At 37.5% G+C, this 21,673-nt stretch overlaps 1 long non-coding RNA gene across 1 annotated transcript in view; it reads right to left on the bottom strand.

The window, feature by feature from the left end:
• LOC141495230 (uncharacterized) overlaps positions 1-20,481 on the bottom strand; it is a 699,421-nt gene extending 678,940 nt beyond the window's left edge. The window contains exon 1 of the long non-coding RNA XR_012470694.1: positions 20,330-20,481. This is a non-coding gene — a long non-coding RNA (uncharacterized LOC141495230). The remainder of the gene's footprint in view (positions 1-20,329) is intronic.
• Positions 20,482-21,673: the final 1,192 nt, after the last annotated feature.

Genomic DNA, 21,673 nt, shown 5'->3' with positions numbered 1-21,673 from the left:
GTTTTTCTAAGTCAAGATGAAGGCAAAAGGATCTATTTCTGTTTCTTTTTGATTTCAACACCACTAGTCTTGAAGTTTCATTTATTTAGTGCACTGGTAAACCCCATGATCCTTTGTCCCTGCTTTTAACAGAATTCAGGTTCAAATACCATATTGGACCGGAGCTCCTCTGCACCTATTTTGCTTTATGTCTTCCTGTTCTATAGTTATATGCCCTTAGGAGAGAGAAAAGAGTGAAGAAGTAACTGCTAACCTTGCAATTCAAGAGACTCATTAACTACCTTAGCAAAGCCCTCTAAATACCTCTATTCCCTACCAAATTTCCTTGAGTCCTCCTTAAACAGATAACATTAAAGTAAAAAAAATCAAAAGTTAAAGAAACCAAGTGAATTACTGAAACATTTGTTTCTGATCTAAGCTTTAGTTGTACATGCATTTAATATCTAACTGTGAGTAGCTCAAAGCTTAGGGATATTTTTGTTTTGATATTTGATGAGCAGGAACCTGTGATTTCAAAGGTAGAAGAAAACTCTCTCTGACAAGTATACTGCATCTTAAGTCTTATTTATGGAAATGGAAGAGTTAAGTGACTTACTCAAGATCACATGACTATTGGGTATCAAAGGCAGGATTTAAACCAGTGTTGAGAGACAATTAGTTTGACCAGTTTGGCAGAACCAAAAAATTTATGTTGAGTTCAACAAATTGGTTGTTAAAATGGCACTTGTAATCAGGGTTCTCTCTAAGATGGGTGCTTGGGTAGTCTCTCAATGTGGAAATAACAAATTTATATCCCTTACTTTTTTAAATTTATCTTCACAACAGCATATTCTAAGTGCCCATAGTAATGTTCATTCCATCCAAAGGTAAAAAACTAGTGATAGAACTATGCTTGTAATATTTATTTATTCATTTCTTAAAACTCATTGTACCTTTGATGAAATACTACATTTGAATTCCCTTGTTTTTGATTACTTCAGTAAACAAACATATAATATAAAGAGAAGTGTCCAGCAACCAGGGGTTGACAAGCTGTCGTTTTTTTTTTCTGCTTTGTGTTATACCCAAAATTCCCCGAGCTATTATGAGTGTGTTGGTGTTCCCTGAATGGTAAAACCAGCAGGAAGCTGGGACACAATGAACCAAAGGAAATATAGATTTCAAGGGTTTTCTTATCACCCATTTTTGGAAGTCATGGAAGTAGAAGAAAAAAGAGTCAGAATAGATAGAATGAGTTTTGATTGCAATATTGGCTGCTGTGGTCATACAGTTATTTTCACTCCATAAGGACATGTTTGTTTACCATGAGTAACATAATATAATCTAGTTTTGTGTGTCTCTTTTATTGTTCTTATTTAAGTTTTAAATGCATGAAATATTAAACCACCTTTCAATATCTCTTTTTGTATACTTAAAATGGTCGTTAGGGCAGAGAACTGATTGTTCATTTATTTGAATCCCACCACGAGTTTAAACTAACCACATGGTCCTTATTTCAAGGCCTATGGGTTTCTTCCATCCCTCTAACTCCCCCCCTCCAAAAAATTTAAAGCATAATTACAATTCACATTTATAGAGCATTCTGCCTTCCTCGCAGAAGTTTTGTGAGCTAGGCAGCATAATTTATCATTATCACCACTTATACATGACTTGCCTACAAATACCTCGCTAGGAAATGTCAGAGTTGAAACTAGAGCCCATCTTAAAACTTACTTTCTATTCTATCATATTATTTGCTATTACTTCTCAATAGTAAAGCAATGCTCCCTTCTCTCAAAAGAAAAAAGGGAAAATGAATCCCAACCCCTTTGGATATATGCCACTAAGACGGCATAGTTTCAGCCAATACGATCTGGGAGTCAAGATCCCTAAATTCTAGTTCCAGCTGTATTACTAATTTGCTATGTGACCTTGGGAAAGTCTCTCTAAACTCTAGTTACTTATCTAGGATTGATCTCTAAGGGTCCTTCCACTTTTAAACTCCCACAACTCTAATATTGTTTGTTTGATTTCATAAAGTCAACCATTCCCATTTCATTGTCTATAGAGAAAAAATGAGCTGTAAGAAAGGTTCAAAAGAAGTAAATATATATTTTAAAAACTGGTCACATCCTTCCTCTAGATTATGAGACACACCCTGAAATGTTATAAAACCAGTCTACAATCTGAAACCTTAAGAGAAAAAAACAAGTTACTTCCCTTAGAAACCTCAAGTATATGAGGTACATATTAAGAAGTACTATCTCATCACTATCATCATCATCATCATCTTTATCATTATAATAACTAACATTTATATATCATTTGACTATGTACTATGCACCAACACCTTGCTAAACACTTGAGACTGTAGTGTCAAGGTTGGTCCTACTACAGAGAAGTTAAGGTATTTGCAGGCCAGGCAATTTTCGAAAAACCTTCTGTCAACTTGACATTTCTTTCTCTGGAAACAGGAAACAAGCAGCTTATTCTCAGACCTCCTGCCAACTTTCAATCCAACTCTTATTCCCTAATGTACACAGCCAGCCAGAGAGAGAGGTCATCAAAACTAAATCTCTGAGATCTGGTCCAGATAAGACACTCACCCCAACCACAGATCCAGGGAAAATGAAGCAAGGATGCTCTCCCAGCTGGTTCTCAGTTGATTAGGTCTCACAGTCCATCTGGCCTTTTCTGTTCCTATGCACAGCTTGGACTGGGAAGTGAAAACTTTCCAAGCCTTTCAGAACATTTTCATTTTTGCAGAGACAGCACCATGTGTCCTGAAATGCTAAAATGATTGACTGTTAAATCTTGGAATTAAAGGTAAAGTGCTTTTATATGTGTAGTTGAATGGTTCAGTTGTTTCCAATGTGTTTGACTCTGTGATGCCATTTGGGGTCTTCCTGGGAAAGATATGGAATGGAATAACATTTCCTTGGGTTCCATCTCATTTTAGAGTTGAGGAAACTGAAGCAAACAGGGTTGAGTAACTTGCCCTGGGTCATAATAAGTATCTTGGCCAGATTTGAAATCAGGAAGAGAAGTCTTCTTGACTGTAGGCCTGGCACTTTAACCACTGAACTTCCAAGCTCAATACTTTTGTGTATGTTTGTATGCACACTCACAAACAGATATATTTTCAGTCATAAAATGCTAGTGTCAGGATAGGGCACACCCCCAATGACATTGATAGAAATCCCACGATGAAGAAACATCTTCAAACTTCTAGCTCTTCTAAACAAAATAAGGCCAGCTTTTGAAAGAAGACTTCGTTGACCTTAACAACCAAGATGGTACAAAAACTAAGTCATCACAGGAGATTTTAAAGACCTTACTCAGCTGTTGTATCAAAACACTATGGTGAGCTAATAACATTGCAACAGAATTCACTTCTATTTCTTACATCTCTACTTTTCTTTCAAATTCATAATAAGCACCACTTCCTAATTTAGACTTTTTTAAGTCTTCCCCAGTCTCCAGCTTCCTCAAAACTCATTGTTTAGATTTTGTTGGCTTAGAATAAGTATAAATAGTAATTGTTTTCTGTTCTGGCCAGAAGACCAGAAAGTCTTCCTCTCCCAGTTATCTTTATAAAGGTAAATTGTGCTATCTTTTGTCTCAACTCTTATTTAGTCTTTAGTCATTGCATAGGTGTGACCTCAGACCTGGGAAAATCCTTAATTTAAAAAGGTCAAGGTCACCCACTTCATGTTTAGTCATAGCCTATCATCTTAACCTCTGTCTAGCCACTGAACTCCAGTGACTCTGGAGGAGAGAGTGATGCTGATGATTTGGTGAAGCTCTCCATTCAATTAATGCACAAGTCAAGATTATCACCTTATGATGTCATTGATCCTCTATGAGAATAAAGAACAAGCAAAAACAACTTATATTTGTCTATATTTTTATGTCTATATTATTTACTTACATATTTATATATAGTCCACATTTTTATTTACTTACATAAATACATATTGCTTTCTAAGAAGAATTCTTTAGGTCAGGGATTATTTTATTTTTGTTTCTAAATCCACTGTACCTATAGTAGTATCTCATATCTAGTAGGGGGTTAAATGCTTATTGAATTATTCAAGATGGCACTAGTACATAATGATGACCCCCTGGGCTTCTTTACTCCCATGTGATATTTTTGAAATATAAGGCAGAAGTGCCAATGACTAATGAATGAAGGAAAAAGAATGAGATGGCTAATGTGTTTAGGATATGCTAATTTTATGTCATGGTTGATGTTCAGAAATTGACCCATTTGCAGATAAACATGTCTCTATGTGAATAAAACAACCAAACTTATCCAATTTCAAAATGTCATAAAAGGCAATAGGATTGTTAGGTCTGATATCAAAGAAGCAGAATAAATATCTCCCTATGCCTTAGTTAAAAAGTACTAATTTTTTCCTCTTTAATTATGCAAGTTGAATTTGAAAGAATAAATATCTTGCAAAAATCCATCTAATTGGTTCTGTTATTTTTTTCATTCTTATTCCAATTGCAGGTAATGGTACTTGCATATAATGGAATCTCAATAAATATTTGGTGAATGAATGAATTTCACAATTGCAAAGGAAACAGATATTTCTCAAATGATTTTGCCATTTCAGTTGACTTAAGATTAACCTTAAAACTGTTTTGCTTTTCTTAGACAAGGCTGATCAAAAAATGAGCATGTAGGGACATGATAAGCTTCTGTACTTGTGAACCATAACATATATGAAATAAATGCATTGGCTCATAAGAAGTGGGAGAAATATTGGAGATTATTTAACACAGACATCTATTTTATAGATAAGGAGACTAAGGTCCAAATTGGTCCTATAACTTGTCCAATGCCAACCGGGCAGTTTCAAGAGCCAGGACTCAAATCTAGAATCTCTGACTTTAAATTCACATGCATTTGACAGAGATGAAAAAAAAAATCTAGAAGACACTATTCTCAAGAAACCCCAGAAGTACATACTTGCAGGACCTGTTAGATAGTCAAAACATGGAGAAAACTGTCTAAAATTACTTATACATAAGAACTACCACTACAAGTCCAAATGAAAGAGGAACTATCTGGAAATCCCTGACCCTAGTATTTTTGTTTGGGGACAATCATTATTAGATGGCCTTTCCCAAAATCACAATGTAACTAGGGTGGGCACATGTTAGATATTGACCACATCAGCACATAAAATTTTATTTGGAACTATTCTGTACACTAAGCATAAAGGAAAATACAATTTAATGCCTGTACCAGATTCATAAGATTGCCCCCTAAGAGCACATTTGCATTTGAAATAAATATTCTATTCAATAGAATGGTCTGGCCTCAAATTCTCTTCTAAAACAGATACCACTTTCTGAGGTCTTGGAAGTGTCCATTTTCCCTTCTTTGATTTCCCTTCTCTGTGGTTTTCTTTTAAAGTTTCCTCCTATGCATCACGCTGAGAGGTGACACAGTTTCAGAGATGCCCCACAGTTTATGAATGTCCTTTGCTAAGGGAATTGTCTCAGTTCTTATTGTAAGTATTTGGCTTCATCCTTTGTTGGCAAACTCATGAAGTCTTACAAAATAAGGGCCTATTTAGAACCCTTAGGGAAAATGTTACCATGCAAATGACATGGACTTGCAAATATATCCATGAAATACACCCATGTCTTGTGTACATAGACACAGCTGAACAATATGTATGTCTATTTACACATATAAATAGATACATTAAACTCATGCTTTGACATAGTAAAGAAATGTTCTGTCCTTGAAGTCAAAAAACCTTGAATTCAAGAGCTACCTCTAAAACATTCCAGCTCACAGGAAAGTTATATTAGTGTCTCAGTGCCTCAAAAACTTTGATGAATTTCTGATAAGTAAAAGGTATTTTGACATAGTCTCCTCTATTAATCACAGATCTGGGCAAAAGTAAATAAAAATAACTTCTAAAGAGGGTTCTTTACAGAAGCCCATAACTTCAGAATGTCTTTGAGTTTGAGTGTAGGGTGGAATATATTCACATGTATATGTAGTTTTCTATTTTCTTTAACCTCTAACTAAAAATTAATATTTTTTCAAATATATAAATATCTTTATTTTCATCAACCTCTAACTAAATATTAATATTTTTCCAAGTGTCAGGTTCAAATCTAGCCTCAGACACTTAAGTTCTCTTGATTCCAAGGTTAATCTCGACCCACTGAGCCACCTAGCAGCCATTAAAATATATATCACTTTACAGTTTTTAGGATACCATTTTTCAAGTGCTTGAAAATAATTTAGTAAGTGTTAGGAATAATAAAATGTTGAGTCTTGAAGGGAATTCTGAAATCATTATATCTAATATTTCCATTTGATTGAAAAGAAAATAGTAGTAGGAAGACCTGTACAAATACTGCCTCAGAAACTCTGGATAAATCACTTAATCCCTGACTGCCTCAGTTTCCACATCTGCAGAATATAAATAGCATATACTTATCAGGGCAATGGTGAGAATCAAATGAGATAAGGTATGCAAAGCACTCTGTAAACCTTAAAAACTATTACGTAAATGAATGCTATTATTTTTGTCCTTTCCTACATTGGACAGAGTTAAAAGACAAAGTATATTTTCACTAACATTCAGATCATACTTTTTTGAAGGCACATTAAAAGGTTGACTTTTTCAAGGCATTTTGCTATAGTCATCTTTAAATTTAATTTTTATAGGTGAAGTCACATACCTATGACTGATTGGTCTGTCAGTTGAGGCAATGGACAGGACTTGAGTCATTACTTTCACAAATCCTAAGCTAAGACTTCCAGTTACAGGACAGAAGACCAATAACTTTCCTGCTATCAAAGAACTAAGGTTGCCTTTTCTTTTTTTCCCCTCTTTTCTTTTCTTTTCTTCTCTTTTTTTCTTTTTTTCTTTTGTTTTCTGCAAGTCAATGAGGTTAAATGACTTGACCAAGGTCATACAATTAGGTAATTATTAAGTGTCTAAGGTTGGACTTGAACTGAGGTCCTCCTGAGTCCTTTGCCACCTAGTCGCCTGAGGCTGTTTTTCTTAAATGACTTCCTTTGGCATTAAAGCACATATTCAAACTACAACCTATTCCATTTTTAAGACATCAATGAAATTTTCTGTTTTGCAATCCAAACTGTAGCAGTACAAAATCATGAACAAAAGGTCAAAGACAACTCATCACAACCAAGACAGGATTCAATTCAATTATGATTTATTAATCCCCTCCTTCATCAGCCCTTTCACTATTCTGGCTATCAAAATATAGACAAAAATGAAACAATGCTAAATCAATGAATTTGCATATTATTGGGGTAAAGGAAGAGGGGAAATGACACATTAGAGAATTAAGTAGATTCAAAATAATTTCATATACAACTGGTATTATCAAGAAGTGCCAAATTCTATAGGTACAGTCATTCCCAAATTGGCTTTCCTAATCAAGGTCAAATGTCAAAACACTCATCAAATCATCCAAAGCGACTTCAGTGTAATCTTCTTTTAAAATATAAAATCAAATATTGATATCTGTTTAACATAGTTATATATGTAAAACCTACATTAGTTTGCTTTCTGTCAGGGGGGAAGGGGGAGAAAAGGGAGGGAGGGAAGAAGAAAAATGTAAAATTCAAAATTGATTATAGAAAACTATTTTTGCATATACTTAAAAAAATAAATAAAATATTTTTTAAAAATGTTAAAGATAAAATATAAAATCATAGTAACATTCATATTGTTTTAAACATGTAGAAACACATTGCTTCATTTGCTTCTCCTAATACCCTAGTGAGATAGATGAAATTATCATTCCCATTTAAATATTCTCTCACTCCATAAATATTGCTGTCTATCCTGACACTGTTTTCCCTCTCCCCATTTAGAATGATTCCCTCTAAATCAGAACTCCTGAAGCAGAGATCCATATCACTAGAAGAAATGATCTATCCAATTTGGGGGCTGGGCTATTCCTATTGGTCAATGAATACAGAATCATTTTCCTTCTCCCACCTCCATGTATACAATTTCCACCTCTTATTCTGGAAGGAGGAATCAAGTCAATACTCTTAACATATCTTGTAAGGCTATAAAATCATCTGCCCTATGGCTGCACTCACCATTCCTGTGATTTTCCAGATCCACACCCCCCTCTCTTGCCACAATCACTCAATATGTGTTGTCTTCTCCTATAAGTTCCTTGAGGATTCAGATTGTGTTGTTTTTTAATTTTATAGGCAATTCCATTTTATTAGAAAACTGGGGATCAGAGAAAGTAAGTCCCTTGTTCATTGTCATAGCTATTAAGTGTTTAAAGTAAGATTTGAATTCAGGTCTTAATGACTGAGCATTGAATACTATCCCTTTTATGAAGCTGCCTATCTACCTTTGCATTTCAATTTCTTAATATCTATGGGCTCTTGCTTTTTTAAAATGAATTATTTAAAATGCTATTTACAAACTTTTATTATACTGAATTCTGCTTAATTCTGACTTAAATTAAATGGCAATGTACTCTATATTAGCAGGCTTCCATTGGTAGACTAGAAAACTCAAAATGTTTACTTCATCACAAAGGAGGCAAATTATCAAGCTCTTCCACCGAAACATTTCTTCTTCAAAATTCAGTTTTACAAAACCACTATTTCAATTATTAGAGGGAATCAATTTTCATAAGATTATTATATGCTTGGATATAAAACTTCTAACAGTATCCTGGGTTGAGAGATTCTTGCAGGGAGTGGATGCCCACTGGACTTGAAATCAGGAAAATTGTTTAAATTCAGTCTGTGGCAATAGCTGTGTGACTGATAAACCACAAATTCTCTGAATCTGTTTGCTTCCTCAGTTGAAAATGAGGAAAATACTCAAAGAATCCACATCATATGATCATCATCAAATAAATGAGATAACATAATCTACTTTATAAACATTAAAGTACTATATGTTAATATTTTTACTATAAGCAGTAAATATATGATAAATACTCTAAGAATAAATCCCCTTATACATGTAAGATAATGAAGAGGACTATTCTTTTATAAATAATACTGCTGCACCCCCCCAAAAAAAAGTATTATTCTATTGTCAATCAAGGTATACCATCTTGGGAAAGCTATATATCCCTTTACCATTGAAAATAAGGGGCACTTTTAAAAAATGGAAAGGGAAAAGAAGTTAAATGGCAAGAACACACTGACATCTGCTGGCATTTCATAAATATTTTTAAGGACTAGTATTTTTTCCATTGTAGTCACAAAATCTTGGAGCTGGAAGACACCTTCATGTACTCTTACACAATAAGCTCAAATTGGGACCTACAAGATTAATACTGATTTACATAGTTACCTGAAACAGAAGAAGAAAAGATCATTAATGATGGCAAATATGAGAATCTTTTTTCCTTGGAATTTCAAGAACTATTCTCTTCCTTCTTCACTAAAGCAGTTAAAAGCTATAAATAATGAGTTAGAGAGAAGGAGAGTGCTTGATTCTTAATCAAATGTTCTGCTACAGAGAAGTTAATGTCAATTGACCACAATGTTTTGTGGCCAATAGATGCTTGCTGCTTCAATTATCTGATATTCTTTTCCTGATTCATTTCTCACCAGACTTCAGTCTTCCAGACACTACCATCAGGGTCTTCATGCTAGAAGGTCACTTCAGTTTTGGACTTCAGTTATAGAAAGTACCTACCCTCAAAATCTTATCAACCCCTTCTGACTGCAGGGTGAATGATTTCTTCCACACCCTTTATTTAAGGAGTCTAGGTCAACCATCTCTTCTTATCTCACTAGGCTGCAGTTGGGACTCCTCTAACATCCTACCGCCCCCCGCCCTTTACTCCTTTCTATTAGCCATCTTCCTCCTATCCCCTATTTTTTCTTCCTCCCATCCCCTATTTTTCATCTTCCTTTTATATAGTCTAACCCAGTTAGAATGTAAGCCCAATGATGGCAGGGACTTTTTTTTTTGGTTTGATTATATTTTGGTTATATGCTTGTTGGTTGACTTTTGCTTCAGTGAAGTAAAAATATAAGTGAAAAGTGCAAGGAGGGAACTAGGATAGTCAAATTAAAGAAAAAGTCAAAATCCTATTTCCCTTAAAGATAAAATTGGAAGATCTTGGAACATGGAAGGCAGAATATAGCTGGGGGAAAATGAATAAAAACTCAGGGTTCATTTAAGATCATTGAAGATAAAAATTGAACACTGCTGGAAATCATCTAATTTTATAGATGAAGAAATTCACATAGCAATTTAGAAAAAGAACTAAAACTAGACCCTGATTTCTAGTCCAGGGATCCAAAAGGGATTAGAAAGGAAGGGAGGTACATAGGAGAGACTATGGGGATAAGAAGACTTAAAAGACATGCAACCCACAAAGATTGTTAGAGGCTTACAAAGTTAGAAGGTAGCCATAAGTGAAATCATACTTGAATAGGTAGGTATCTGTTCTACAATATTCCAATAGGTCACATGATATCTACTTGAAACCTCAGATGAAGCAGCTCACCTCATTTATTGACAGCTCTAACCCCTGAGAAGCAAAATACTATGCTGAATGTAAATCAGCTTTTCTGTACAACTTCTCTTCTTTCAGTTTCATTTCTTTATAAGCCAGTCACTTCCTAACCATTATAATCAGGATTCCAATCTCTACCATTTTAGTGATACTGTTCTCTCCAAGGTTACCAATAATCTCTTAATTGGGAAATCCAATAGCCTTTTCTCATAGCATCTTCCTTGAACATTGTAAGTTTCTGAATGCAAGTGGCTATCCCATCATTGTGTGTACCTTTATTTTGGATTTCATAACACTGATCTCCCCTGTTCTTCCTCATAGTTAGATGACTGCCTTTTTGCTTTTGTTTCTTTCTTTTCTCTGTATCTTCTCTCATCATGTAATGGAAAAAACACTGAGTATAAAGTCAGAGAAAATGGGCTTGAATCCCAGTGCTGCCACTGAGCACCTATGTGACCTTGTTTAAATTACTTGGACACTGTGAGCCTCAGTTTCCCATGCGCTTTAAATGAGGAGGCTAATCTATACCATTTCTAGGATTCTTTCTAATTCTAAATCCCATGATCCTGTCCTCTGAGTATCTCAGTGCACTAAAGCTTTATCCTGGTCCTCTTCTCTTCTCACTCTTCTTTTTCCTTTGGTAATCTTATTAGCTTCCCCATATTCAATTATCATCGCCATGCAAATGACTCCAAAATTTATATCTCCAGTTCTCTCACATCCACTGAACTCTAATAATGTATTGCCAACTATCAGTTAGGCATTTCCATTTTGGTATCCCATCTAACTCTAACATGTCTTTACAATCTTTGCCTCTTCCAAAATTACTTACTTGTGTCCATTCACCAAATTAAAAACAATTCTAAAGTTAAACCTATGGGTTGGGAGGTGGAGATATCTTTTTACCCATCCTAATTTCTTCATTTAGTCTTTGATTCCTGTCTTTTCATTAATTTATACTTAAACCAATCACAGCAGAAATCTATCTAGGACTTCCCAAAGCTCTTCAGAATCCATAACTTCTTTAGTTTAATATTAATTGTGTTATTAAAAAAATTTCCTATATCCAACTAATATCACCCCTCTAAAAGTTGAAAACAGAATTATCAACAACTCCAGGCCTCCTATTTATCCACAAATAAAGCACTTAAAATAGTAATCACATTATTATTTTACTCAGTCTAATATCTTAATTCTTATCATCTTTCCATATTGGATCTATTTTTCTATTCCTTTAATAATTTATTCGTATAGTCCTTTTATAGCTTCTCTTTCTATTTTTTCTAATATAATTATTTAAAAACATTAAATTCCTCCTGTGTAATTCACTTATTAGATACTGAGGGAGACAGAAAGTAAATTAGAGTCAGTCTCTGCCCCTACAGTAGTTTACATCTTAGTAAGAATGTCTGATGTGTAAAAAAAGATTTGTAATAACAAAGGATCAAATAGAAGAAAGAGATAAAGCACAAATAGACTAGTTGCTGGAAAGAACACCTGTGACGGAGATTAGGGAGAAGGTCGCAAGTTGAACCTGGAAAGATTCACAGAATCTCAGCAAATGGAATGGAAAGGGAAGGTCAATCCATGATGTTATGAAGCAGGTAAGAAAATGCACTTGGAAAAGAAGATATAGGGTATGATCAATAGGATTGCAAATAGACTTGTGTGGCTGGAACATAAAATACAAGAATCTATGAATCATCAGACATTTATTAAATACTCAATATGGACCAGGCACCATATTAGGTGATGAGAATACAAAAACAAAGAATCTAACAATCACTACACACAAAAAGCTAGAATTCCGTGAGGAAAAATATATTTGTATGCATTTCTAGACATACATGCATATATATATATATATATATATATATAATGGATATACATATATACATATATGTATATATATATATATAAACAAAATAGTTTAGGAGAATGATCACTAGCAAGTGGTAGGGGATAAGAAATCTAAAAAGGCTTCATTGCAGAAGATAATGCTTGAGCTGTCTTTAAGAAGTTTAATGAAATAAGACATGGAGTCATAAGTCTGAAAAAGTAGCTTGGAGGTAGATTGTGGAGATTTTTCTTGCCAAGCTAAGGGGTCTGGTTTTCTTCAGTTTGCAATGAGAAGCCATGAAAGGTTTATGAGTAGTAGAGTGCCATAGGCAAAACTGTTTATTAGAAAAATTAACAGATTTTTAAAAAAATGTTTATAAATGTTTCAAATTGAACCCAACACTTTAATAAGTTTAAATATGGAGGGTGCATTATCTATAGAATATAGCAAAAAATAGCATCATACAGTAAGATAGCATGTTTTGGCTACTAGGTAGCAAAGTTGATGGAACACTGGACCTGGAGTTGGGAACTCCTGAGTTCACATCCTGTCTCAAACACTTGAGTAACTCTTTTCACCTCTGCTTACGTTTTTTCATATATAAAATGAGAATTAAATAGCAACTACCTCCCAGGGATGCTTTGAAGATAAAATAGGATATTTGTAAAGCAGTTTGCAAATTTTAAAGTACTAGGCTAATGCTAGCTGCTTTAGTGATGATGATCCTTCCTTTCAAACCTCAAGAAAAAAGTAATACCTTTGTATATAGACCAAGGATGTCACATGAAAAAAAGGATAGATTTGTTCTTCTTGGCTGAAGAGGACAATGCAATTAAAATGCCAAAGGAACATACTTATGCAGGGTGAGGGAAAAAATCCTAACAATTAGAGCAATGAAAGAGAATGGAGGTAGTAGATTCCTGATCATTGCAGCTCCTCAAGATAAAGCTAACTAACATCAGTTCTGGATAGTGTAGTGATCAAATGCTGGACCCAAGTTCAAAGACTGACTCAGATACTTATTAGCTTACTACTTAAGCCAAGTCCCTTATTCATTCAGTAAGTCAACTAAGTCAACTATGCTACATGAATATAAAGGAATATTACTATGTAATAAGAAAATAGATGAATTCAGATAAAAATGTGAAAGACCTGTATAAACTAATACAGAGTGAAATAAACATCAGAACAACATATACAATGACTTCAGCAATAAAAATGGAAGGAAGGCTAAGGAAAGCCAATCTTTAAGCAACTGAAACAAAAAGTTTTGCTCCCAAAGAAGAAGAAATCATATCTTGAGAGGCTGGAGTCTACAGACTGCTGTAGGTTCTGTCAAACTTGGTCACTAAATTGGCTGTTTTTCCTTACTTTATTTTGTTAGAATTAAATTCTGAGAGAGGATGAGGGGAAGATGCAACTACATATAAAAAATGAGCATAAGATCTTAGAGAGGAAGGACTGGTGATACTTTTTTGTCTTTATATTCCTAGTCCTTAATATGGTACCTATGACATATTACCTATTTAATAAAAAGGTTTTGAAAGAATGAATTTGATGTCAAATGAAAAGGCATTGGTAATGTTTTTGGGGGAGCTCATAAATGTCTTCTTTATAATTCCCCCTTAGAACACATATTCATAAACATTGCCCATTATAATGCTTACTTGTGTAAAGAAATTATGGCATGAAATCTTACACCAAAAGAACTCGGAACTAAATCTCTTCATTTGGCCAGAATTCTGGCACCAATGGGGGTTTGGCCAAGGCCATGCAACACTGAATCAGCACTCTCTTCACACTGACCTGTCAGTTTTCATGATAAGTATAAAAAATTAGTGCCTCTCTGCCACTCCATTGCATATGGTGCATATGGAAGTTGTCAAGATAATTTTATAGGCAAGCAGTCCTTGTACAGAGCCACTTGACTCAACCTTATCTACTATTCTATACAGCCTGTGTGCAATCTATCCCCCCACACACCTAAGTTACCACCTGGCTACTGATGAAAAATTAAAATGAGGAAATCACATACATGATTTCCAGGGTATCATGATTTCCTTATCTATCTAGCATGACAATGTGACTCTCTTACCTACTTAGTGTGATGTCTTACATTTACTCCCTATTTAAGCATACTTGATATCCTAGATACAATCAAAACAAAGGCTTCAGTTTTTAGTCTTACCTCTGCCTCTCTAGATTGTCAGAGAAATGGAGAAAAACCACCACACTGAAAAAGGCACCATGCAGCAAACTGGCTGACCCAGCACAACTGAAGAGATTTAATGTTATTTTGGATGAGATGAAGAATGAGAATGATTCTGATTATGATGATCAAAAAAAGAGAGAAAAAGAAAGCAACTCTAAACTGTATTGTAATAGACCATCATTAAACCCCAAGTCCAAGAACTATAAATAATAGGGACCTCAGTCTATGTACACTAAATGGGCTTATATGCAATTATACTCAGGGATGAGGACCAGAGCTAACTGAGACTCTGTACCTCAAAAGTCTATGGTTCAAGAATGATGATTAATGCACAAACTATAAGTAATGCAGCTCATAGAAGAGGTAGTATAGTGTAGTAGAATTTAGGCTACGAGATTGTTTTTCAGTCATGTCCAATTCTTTGTGACCCCATACAGAGATTTTAAGCAAAGATATTAAATACTAAAGTGGTTTGCCATTTCTTTCTTCAATTGCTTAAGGCAAACAGATTAAGTGACTTGCCCAAGGCTGCACAGTTAATAAAAATATGGGACTGAATTTGAAATCAGGTCTTTCTGATTCTAGACCAAGCACTCTATTCAGAGTCACCTAGCTGATACCCTAGTCCTGATGTTGATTGCTTTGTGTAACCTTGGGAAATTTATTGAGCATCTCTGAATACCAGTTTCCTCATTTATAAAAGTGAACTATGATGACTATATTGGTATCGTCCAACATTAAATCTTTGATCTTGTGGTTAATTAAGGATGTGGCAGATAGAAATTTGAAGCAGGTATTGGTGCCTGAGCAGCATCCAAGATTGAAAGGTTAATTCACAAGATGGCAACTATAACCCATTCTCTAGAATACCTAATTTGTATAACTGTGACAGAGCCAGAACCATCTCTAACACTTTTTCCTGATTTTTTTCTCATCATTATCACAATGGGGGACCCCCAACCCCCACATACATATTTCTCACTAAGTGACTAAACCAAGAGTACAGCTCTTGGACTTGGGATAAAAAGAAACTGACCCTCAAGGGAAGGGGTAGATAGAAAGATGAATCATCAGATGGCTAAACATTTCCATCATAACCTACCTGGAACCCTGGATGAGTAACAGTAGACTCTTTTTTGTTGCTGCAGAGCTTATAACCCTCATTAAGTTACCCACCTGCTCATGTCAGTGCTAATGTTCTCCCAAACTCCTACATAGCTATGTATGGAGAACGTATGGTCTCCTTTTAAAAGGAAACTGACACACAAAAACATGAAGTAATGAGGCAGCTGATATAAGAGGTTTTCAGAGTATCACTTAATCCACAAGAAAGTAATTCTTTCTTTGAGGATATGACTAGAAGGAAACATATTATGTAGTACTGTGTACAGACAGAACAACTTCTTCCACCAATGGAGAATGACTGCTGTTGTGTAGCCCCGTAGATCTATTTTCATTCTATTCTATGTTCTTGAATATGATTCAACAGTAGCCACACACAAAAAGGAAAAGTCCAAGTTTAGTTTCCAATCTATTACAAGATTTGCTTTTTTGGATCATGGGCCTCCTACAATACAAAATTTGTTAATTTGAAGATTAAATAGACATTTCTCTAATATATGAATTTGGAAGAAAAAGCTTCCTGGGTAACAAGGCACATCAGGTTCTTTACTCTTCAGAAGTAATCAACAACTTCCTAAATCCATATATTCCTCCTACAAAGACCTGTATAACAGTTCACAAACACAACCAAGATATGTATAATGAGGCACATATTTTTGGACATGCCCAAAATGGAAATTTGTTTTACTTCATTATGCATATTTGTTGTAAGAGTTTTGTTTGGACTAGTCCAAACATATTTGATAGCAGTTCAAATGCTACTTTTATTTTACTCCTTAATTAATTATTCCATTCTTCAAATTGAGCCTTTGGGCAATTTGGGAGAGGAGTTATTTTTCATATTAGAATTTGCTATATACTCCATTAAAATTGATTTTGATTTTATAGCTTTTCTTTACTATAAAACTGCACTATATATTTTTCACTGAAGGAATAAGATAGGAGGAAGAGAAAATTAAAGACTATAAATTGAAAATAATTTTAATTTTAGTAAAGAACAATTATTTTGCATTTTGGGAACAAAAATAAAATTTCTGCACATTGACAGAAGTTTTCTGCCTTACTATGGGGGAAGTTCACAAAGTGGTCTCAAAACAACAACCTTAGAGGGATCTCTCTTATATAGGCAGCTCCAAAAACTAAAATTCTATTCCAATGATACTTAATGAAGAAGTAATCTAAAAGTATTTAATGTCATTTTAGCTGCTGCCACTACTTTACTCTTTAATTAACCATTCCATTTTTGTACTTGAGCCCTGAGGCAGATCAGGGGATGAGCTATTTTACATATTGGGGGGGGGTGGGAGGAGAGAATCACTTCAGCTCCATTAAAAATTGATTTTGATTTTATAGGTCTTTCTTACCAGAGAACTATGCTTCAGTTTTCTTAAAAGAAGAACAAAAATCTTAAATATAGAAAATTACTTGATGATTTTAGGAAAGTCAGCAAGTATTAATTTATGGAGGATGTTTCCCTACTAAAGCCCCTGCTGTATAAAGAAGGCAGCCCTTGCCTCTCAGTGTCCTTCAGACCATTTGTACTCAGATTTCAATAGTCTTGTTACACACCACTGTGAAATCCCTGTGTCCCCAAAGTATTTTCTGTGTCAAATACAATTTCCCTCTTGGAATGTGTTCATTACTCAATACATCAGCTTAAAAGATGCAAATAAAATGTTCTAATTTTCAGAAAGGTGAAATGTCAGACATATTTATACAAGGCAGAAAAATTTTCTGAAAGTAAAAATATATCTGAAAAGGACAATTGATAAAGTACATTGCTGTAAAGCATACTATTGCTAGAGTAGGCTGAACTACATTCTTGTTTAAAATGTACTCTGAGACATAAAGACAGCAAAGGCCTAAACCTCAGATATAGAGCCAGAGGAAAAAAAAATAGCATCAATTATCATGGAGAGAAAAATAGGGCACAGTATGTCAGGATCATGAGTAGAAATCTGTTCAGTCCTATCCTTTGGCTTACTTTCCTGAAAGAAAACTGGAGGACCATGGACTGTAGTTAAAAGTAATATACATTTTAAAATAAATAGGGTGTGGTAGAGAAAGATATGATTGTTCCTACTATAATACCCTTGGGTAAAGAAACCAAGAATAGCCAGACCTTCTAGACACATTAAAGAAAAGATTCTGGAAACAAATTATTTCTAACCCATGTTTTACAGCATTGTAAGTAAGGCTTTAGGAGCTGGATGAGGGGTCAAATCTCATGGAGTCTGACATCATGGCAATCAGTTCCCTACAGAAGCTTTCCCCAACCACTTTGACAATTTAGGGAGGGAATAGAAAACTGTTGGTTTGATGCAAAGCAATGATTTGCACATGGAAGGCAATTAATATTTAATTCAATTTCTGATATGACACTGTTGACTTAGAAAGAGATTTGGCTTTCCAGTAACCACTAGGTACAACCTAATAAACCTTATTATCTATCACATTACTTTTTTCTTTTCTTTGCAAAAAGCAGCATAAGCTACTTTAATAGAAAACCTCTTGAAATACTTTGTAAACCTCAACTTACTATAAAATGTGTTACTGTTATCAATAGAAGTATTGTAAATAATAGAAATACGAGTAGACCCAGAAACAGCGAAGATTCACTTAGTGGAGTAGGAATTCTGTTAAACAGCACAGAATTGTTCAGCTTAAAAAAAGAAGAAAAAAACGTCAACATTTTAAGCTTCCCAATGTAAGAGTGTTCTGTTATGCCCTCAACACTAAGAAGTCTCCAGAGTCAGAGCCTCTTAAGGACAAGGCTACAGCAATAAATCTGCCGTAAAAACCCAAGAGATTGGGGGAGGGGAATAAAAGGATACCATTTGGTGTCTTGTTTTCTTCATTTCTTTTGTGTCAAAGACAAAACAGACAGTGAAAGCAATAAAAAAAATGGAGATATGTGTACTGAGCTGAAGCTTCTCATTACCCCCCTTCAAATCTGCATGCGCTCTTTTCAAGAAAAGCTTATCATAAATGTCCCCACTCCAGAAAGCAATACAACTAAAGAAGCTTACTTTGCCTTTTAAAAAAATTCTTTTCAAGGTAAGTATTGTTAAGAGAACGAGGTTCATTTGAAGGCATGCAGACATCACTAGGCAGCCTGGTCACTGACAGTTGGTATGGATAATCTTGGCTTGCACCTTCCATTTAGGAAACCTGTGGAACCCTTGGGAGCCATTATAGTTGATGGTGCCAAAGTAGGCAAGCTGAGGGAACTTGGATTTGGAGCTCCTCCTGAGTCCATGCTGAAATCAACAGGAATCCTAGTCAGAGATTCTGCCCTTAAGGTCCTAAGGCTGCTGCACCATTAAGGTGGACCAGGACGAGGTTATGGGAAGTAAGCTAGGAGGTCTATGGGGAGCTTGTAGAAAAAAAGACTGTGCGTCTGACCAGATTCACCAAGAACGAAGTGTGCTGTCCTCAGATTTCCTTCCTATACTGCGTACACAACAGAGCTCCCGTCCACCCCTAATTTTGAAGACTCCCAGCACTTAGTGCTAAGTGAAGATTGACTTTCTTGGGACCAATGGGGATCTATTCAGACTCCAAACCTATGGATGCACTGTAATTTCAGGCTGGCGGCGCTACTCTATCTGAGCCCAGACTTCCTCTTTCTACTCCCTCCCCCACCCTCTTTCTCCAACAATAAAGAAACCCTAGGCAGCGATTTGCAACTTCGTTTCCGGGTCTAAGGACCTGTCAATCCCTATCTGGAGGTAGGCATTGGACTCTCCTCCTCCTTCCTTCTTGAGCATTTATTCTAAAGTTAACAACATTCTCTTCCCTCTCATAGGCTTCTCATAAACAGTTTCAATGACAATATTGGTATTGTTATCGTCGTCATTAAGCTGCAGGGATTGCTAAAACTGTAGACCCTTCTTCCTTGGACACCCTAGGGTTTTCCCTCCAACCCGATTTGACTTACTGTATTACCTACCCTGCCTGTCCTTTTCAAAAGAGAGTGGGGACCCTCTGAATACTCTTATTGAGTTCAGGGGAAATAAGCTAGGGGTATATGGTTAGGTCCTGGCTATAGGAGCAAAGTGCGCAGCTGCCCAAATCTCCCCTTCCCCAGCCACCCAACAGCTTTCCCAGACTCGGATTTGATTTTTCCTTGGAGTTATCCAAATTACCTTGTCTGAGTCAGGTGAATCCCCGAGCTCTCTAAGCGCTGCCCATAGTTCCAAGGGCGCGCCTCATCTCTAAGTCTGAGGAGGAATGAGAGCCCCCTTGGGAGCTGGCGGGACCGCCCGGGAGCACAAACCAAAGACAGAGAAAAAGTTCAGAGTCCAAGCGGGCAGCAGCAGCTCTTCCAAACCCTGGTGAGCGCGTGCGTGCCCGTCCACGCCCGCCGTAACCAACCGGCTCCCATGGAGAGAATCTGCCAGGGACTTAAGGCGTGGAAAGGCCAGTTTTCCCCTCCCCAGAGTGCCCGTTCGGGCGGTGCTCTTCCTTCCAGCTTCCTTCCCTACCCAAGTGGACCCCGGGTTAGCAAGGGAGCGCTTGGCAGGGCAACGACTCAGTCTGGACTCACCTGGGGCGTTGGCTCCTATTGCTTCTCTTACCCCCCCATCTTTGGGGCCCCAAGACCACCTAACCCGGGTCGTCACCCTCTCCCTCATCCCCTGAGCCAGACTCACCATCAGCCGTAGCCAGTTCTGGGGGGGCACGTGCTTCTCCTCTCACTCCGGCTGCAACTTCGAGGGCAGGTCAGCCCTTGAGGTTCCCGGCCCCGGTCCTGATCAGGCAACCGGGGCCCAGTCCCCACCCCCTTCCCTACCCACTCCCCAAAATGCTGATTAGGCTAAGCGCAGCCGGCTGACTTGTGGCTGAGTTTTGACTGGGGAGCTGCAGAGGGCACAGCCCTTGGGCTTGGGGTCGCGGTCCTGTTTCCCGGTCTGAGACCCCAGAGTGCCCAAAGTCTCTCTGTGTCCCGCGGAGCACAATCTCCTCTATCGCCTCTTTTCCTCCTACTCTGCCCTGCCCGGTTCAGAAGAAAAGGGTTTCTTCCACCGCTGCCTGTTCCAGATGTGGGGCAGAGTGCTTTCTGTCCCCCCCGCCCCCGCCCGGTCTTGTCCCCAGGTCGCACAGGTCAGTCTTTCCCTTCCAACGCTGCTCAAGGGGACCGGCACCGCGCCTTCCCGGTCCTGGCTAGGCACTTAGCCCCAGGGGTTCGGAGGTTGAGGGATTCCCCTCGCCCCTCCTGCTCCCCTCTTGGGGCTCGGGCTTCCCCTCCCCGAGCCAGACCCGGCTCCGCAGCCGCCGCTGCTGCTGCTGGGACCGCTCAGAGCGGCGGCGGCGACTCCGCCGGCCCGAGCTGGAGGTGGCGGCGTAGGCTCCGACAGGGACAGAAAGGAGGTGACCTTCAAACCCTACGCCCGGGGTTGGGGGGGGGGGGAGGAGCAGCAAAGAAGGAGGGGGCTACGGGGCTTCGCGCGCCCTGCTGCACTCGAACAGCTGCTCCGGCCGCCCTAGTGTAGGAAGACAGGAGAGGGGGAAGAGGCGATTAAAAGAGAGAGAGAGAGAGAGAGAGAGAGAGAGAGAGAGAGAGAGCGACAGAAAAGAGAAAAGAAAGAGGTAGGGAGCAGCCTAGGCAGCTAGAGCCAAAAATAATCGACGCGAGGGAGCGCCCCCCCTCCCCACACATACACACACACACGCCGCCGCCGCGGTCACGCGTGCAGCTCCAGATTTGGGGACAGCGGTGGATGCCTGAGCTGCAAGGTCTCTCCACACTCTCGGTTGCCCTCCTTTGCCTCCCCACCAGAGCAGGACCGAAGGAGTGATCCACCTGCCCACTTCCAGTGGCACCATACTCTTCTTTCCAAGGAACCTTTTCCTCTCCGGGGTGTTTAAGCCAGGCAAAAATAAAACATGAAACTTAGCAGTACCCAATGAATGGGGGGATGGGAAGGGAGATGGTAAAAGAAAGAGAATCTTGTTTTCTTTCTAGGGAAACACTCTTAGAGAAAGTTTCATGGTGA

The sequence above is a fragment of the Macrotis lagotis genome, chromosome 8 (genome assembly GCF_037893015.1).
Source record: "Macrotis lagotis isolate mMagLag1 chromosome 8, bilby.v1.9.chrom.fasta, whole genome shotgun sequence".
NCBI classification, from domain to species: Eukaryota; Metazoa; Chordata; class Mammalia; order Peramelemorphia; family Peramelidae; genus Macrotis; species Macrotis lagotis.
This window is presented reverse-complemented; position numbering and strand designations above follow the sequence as displayed.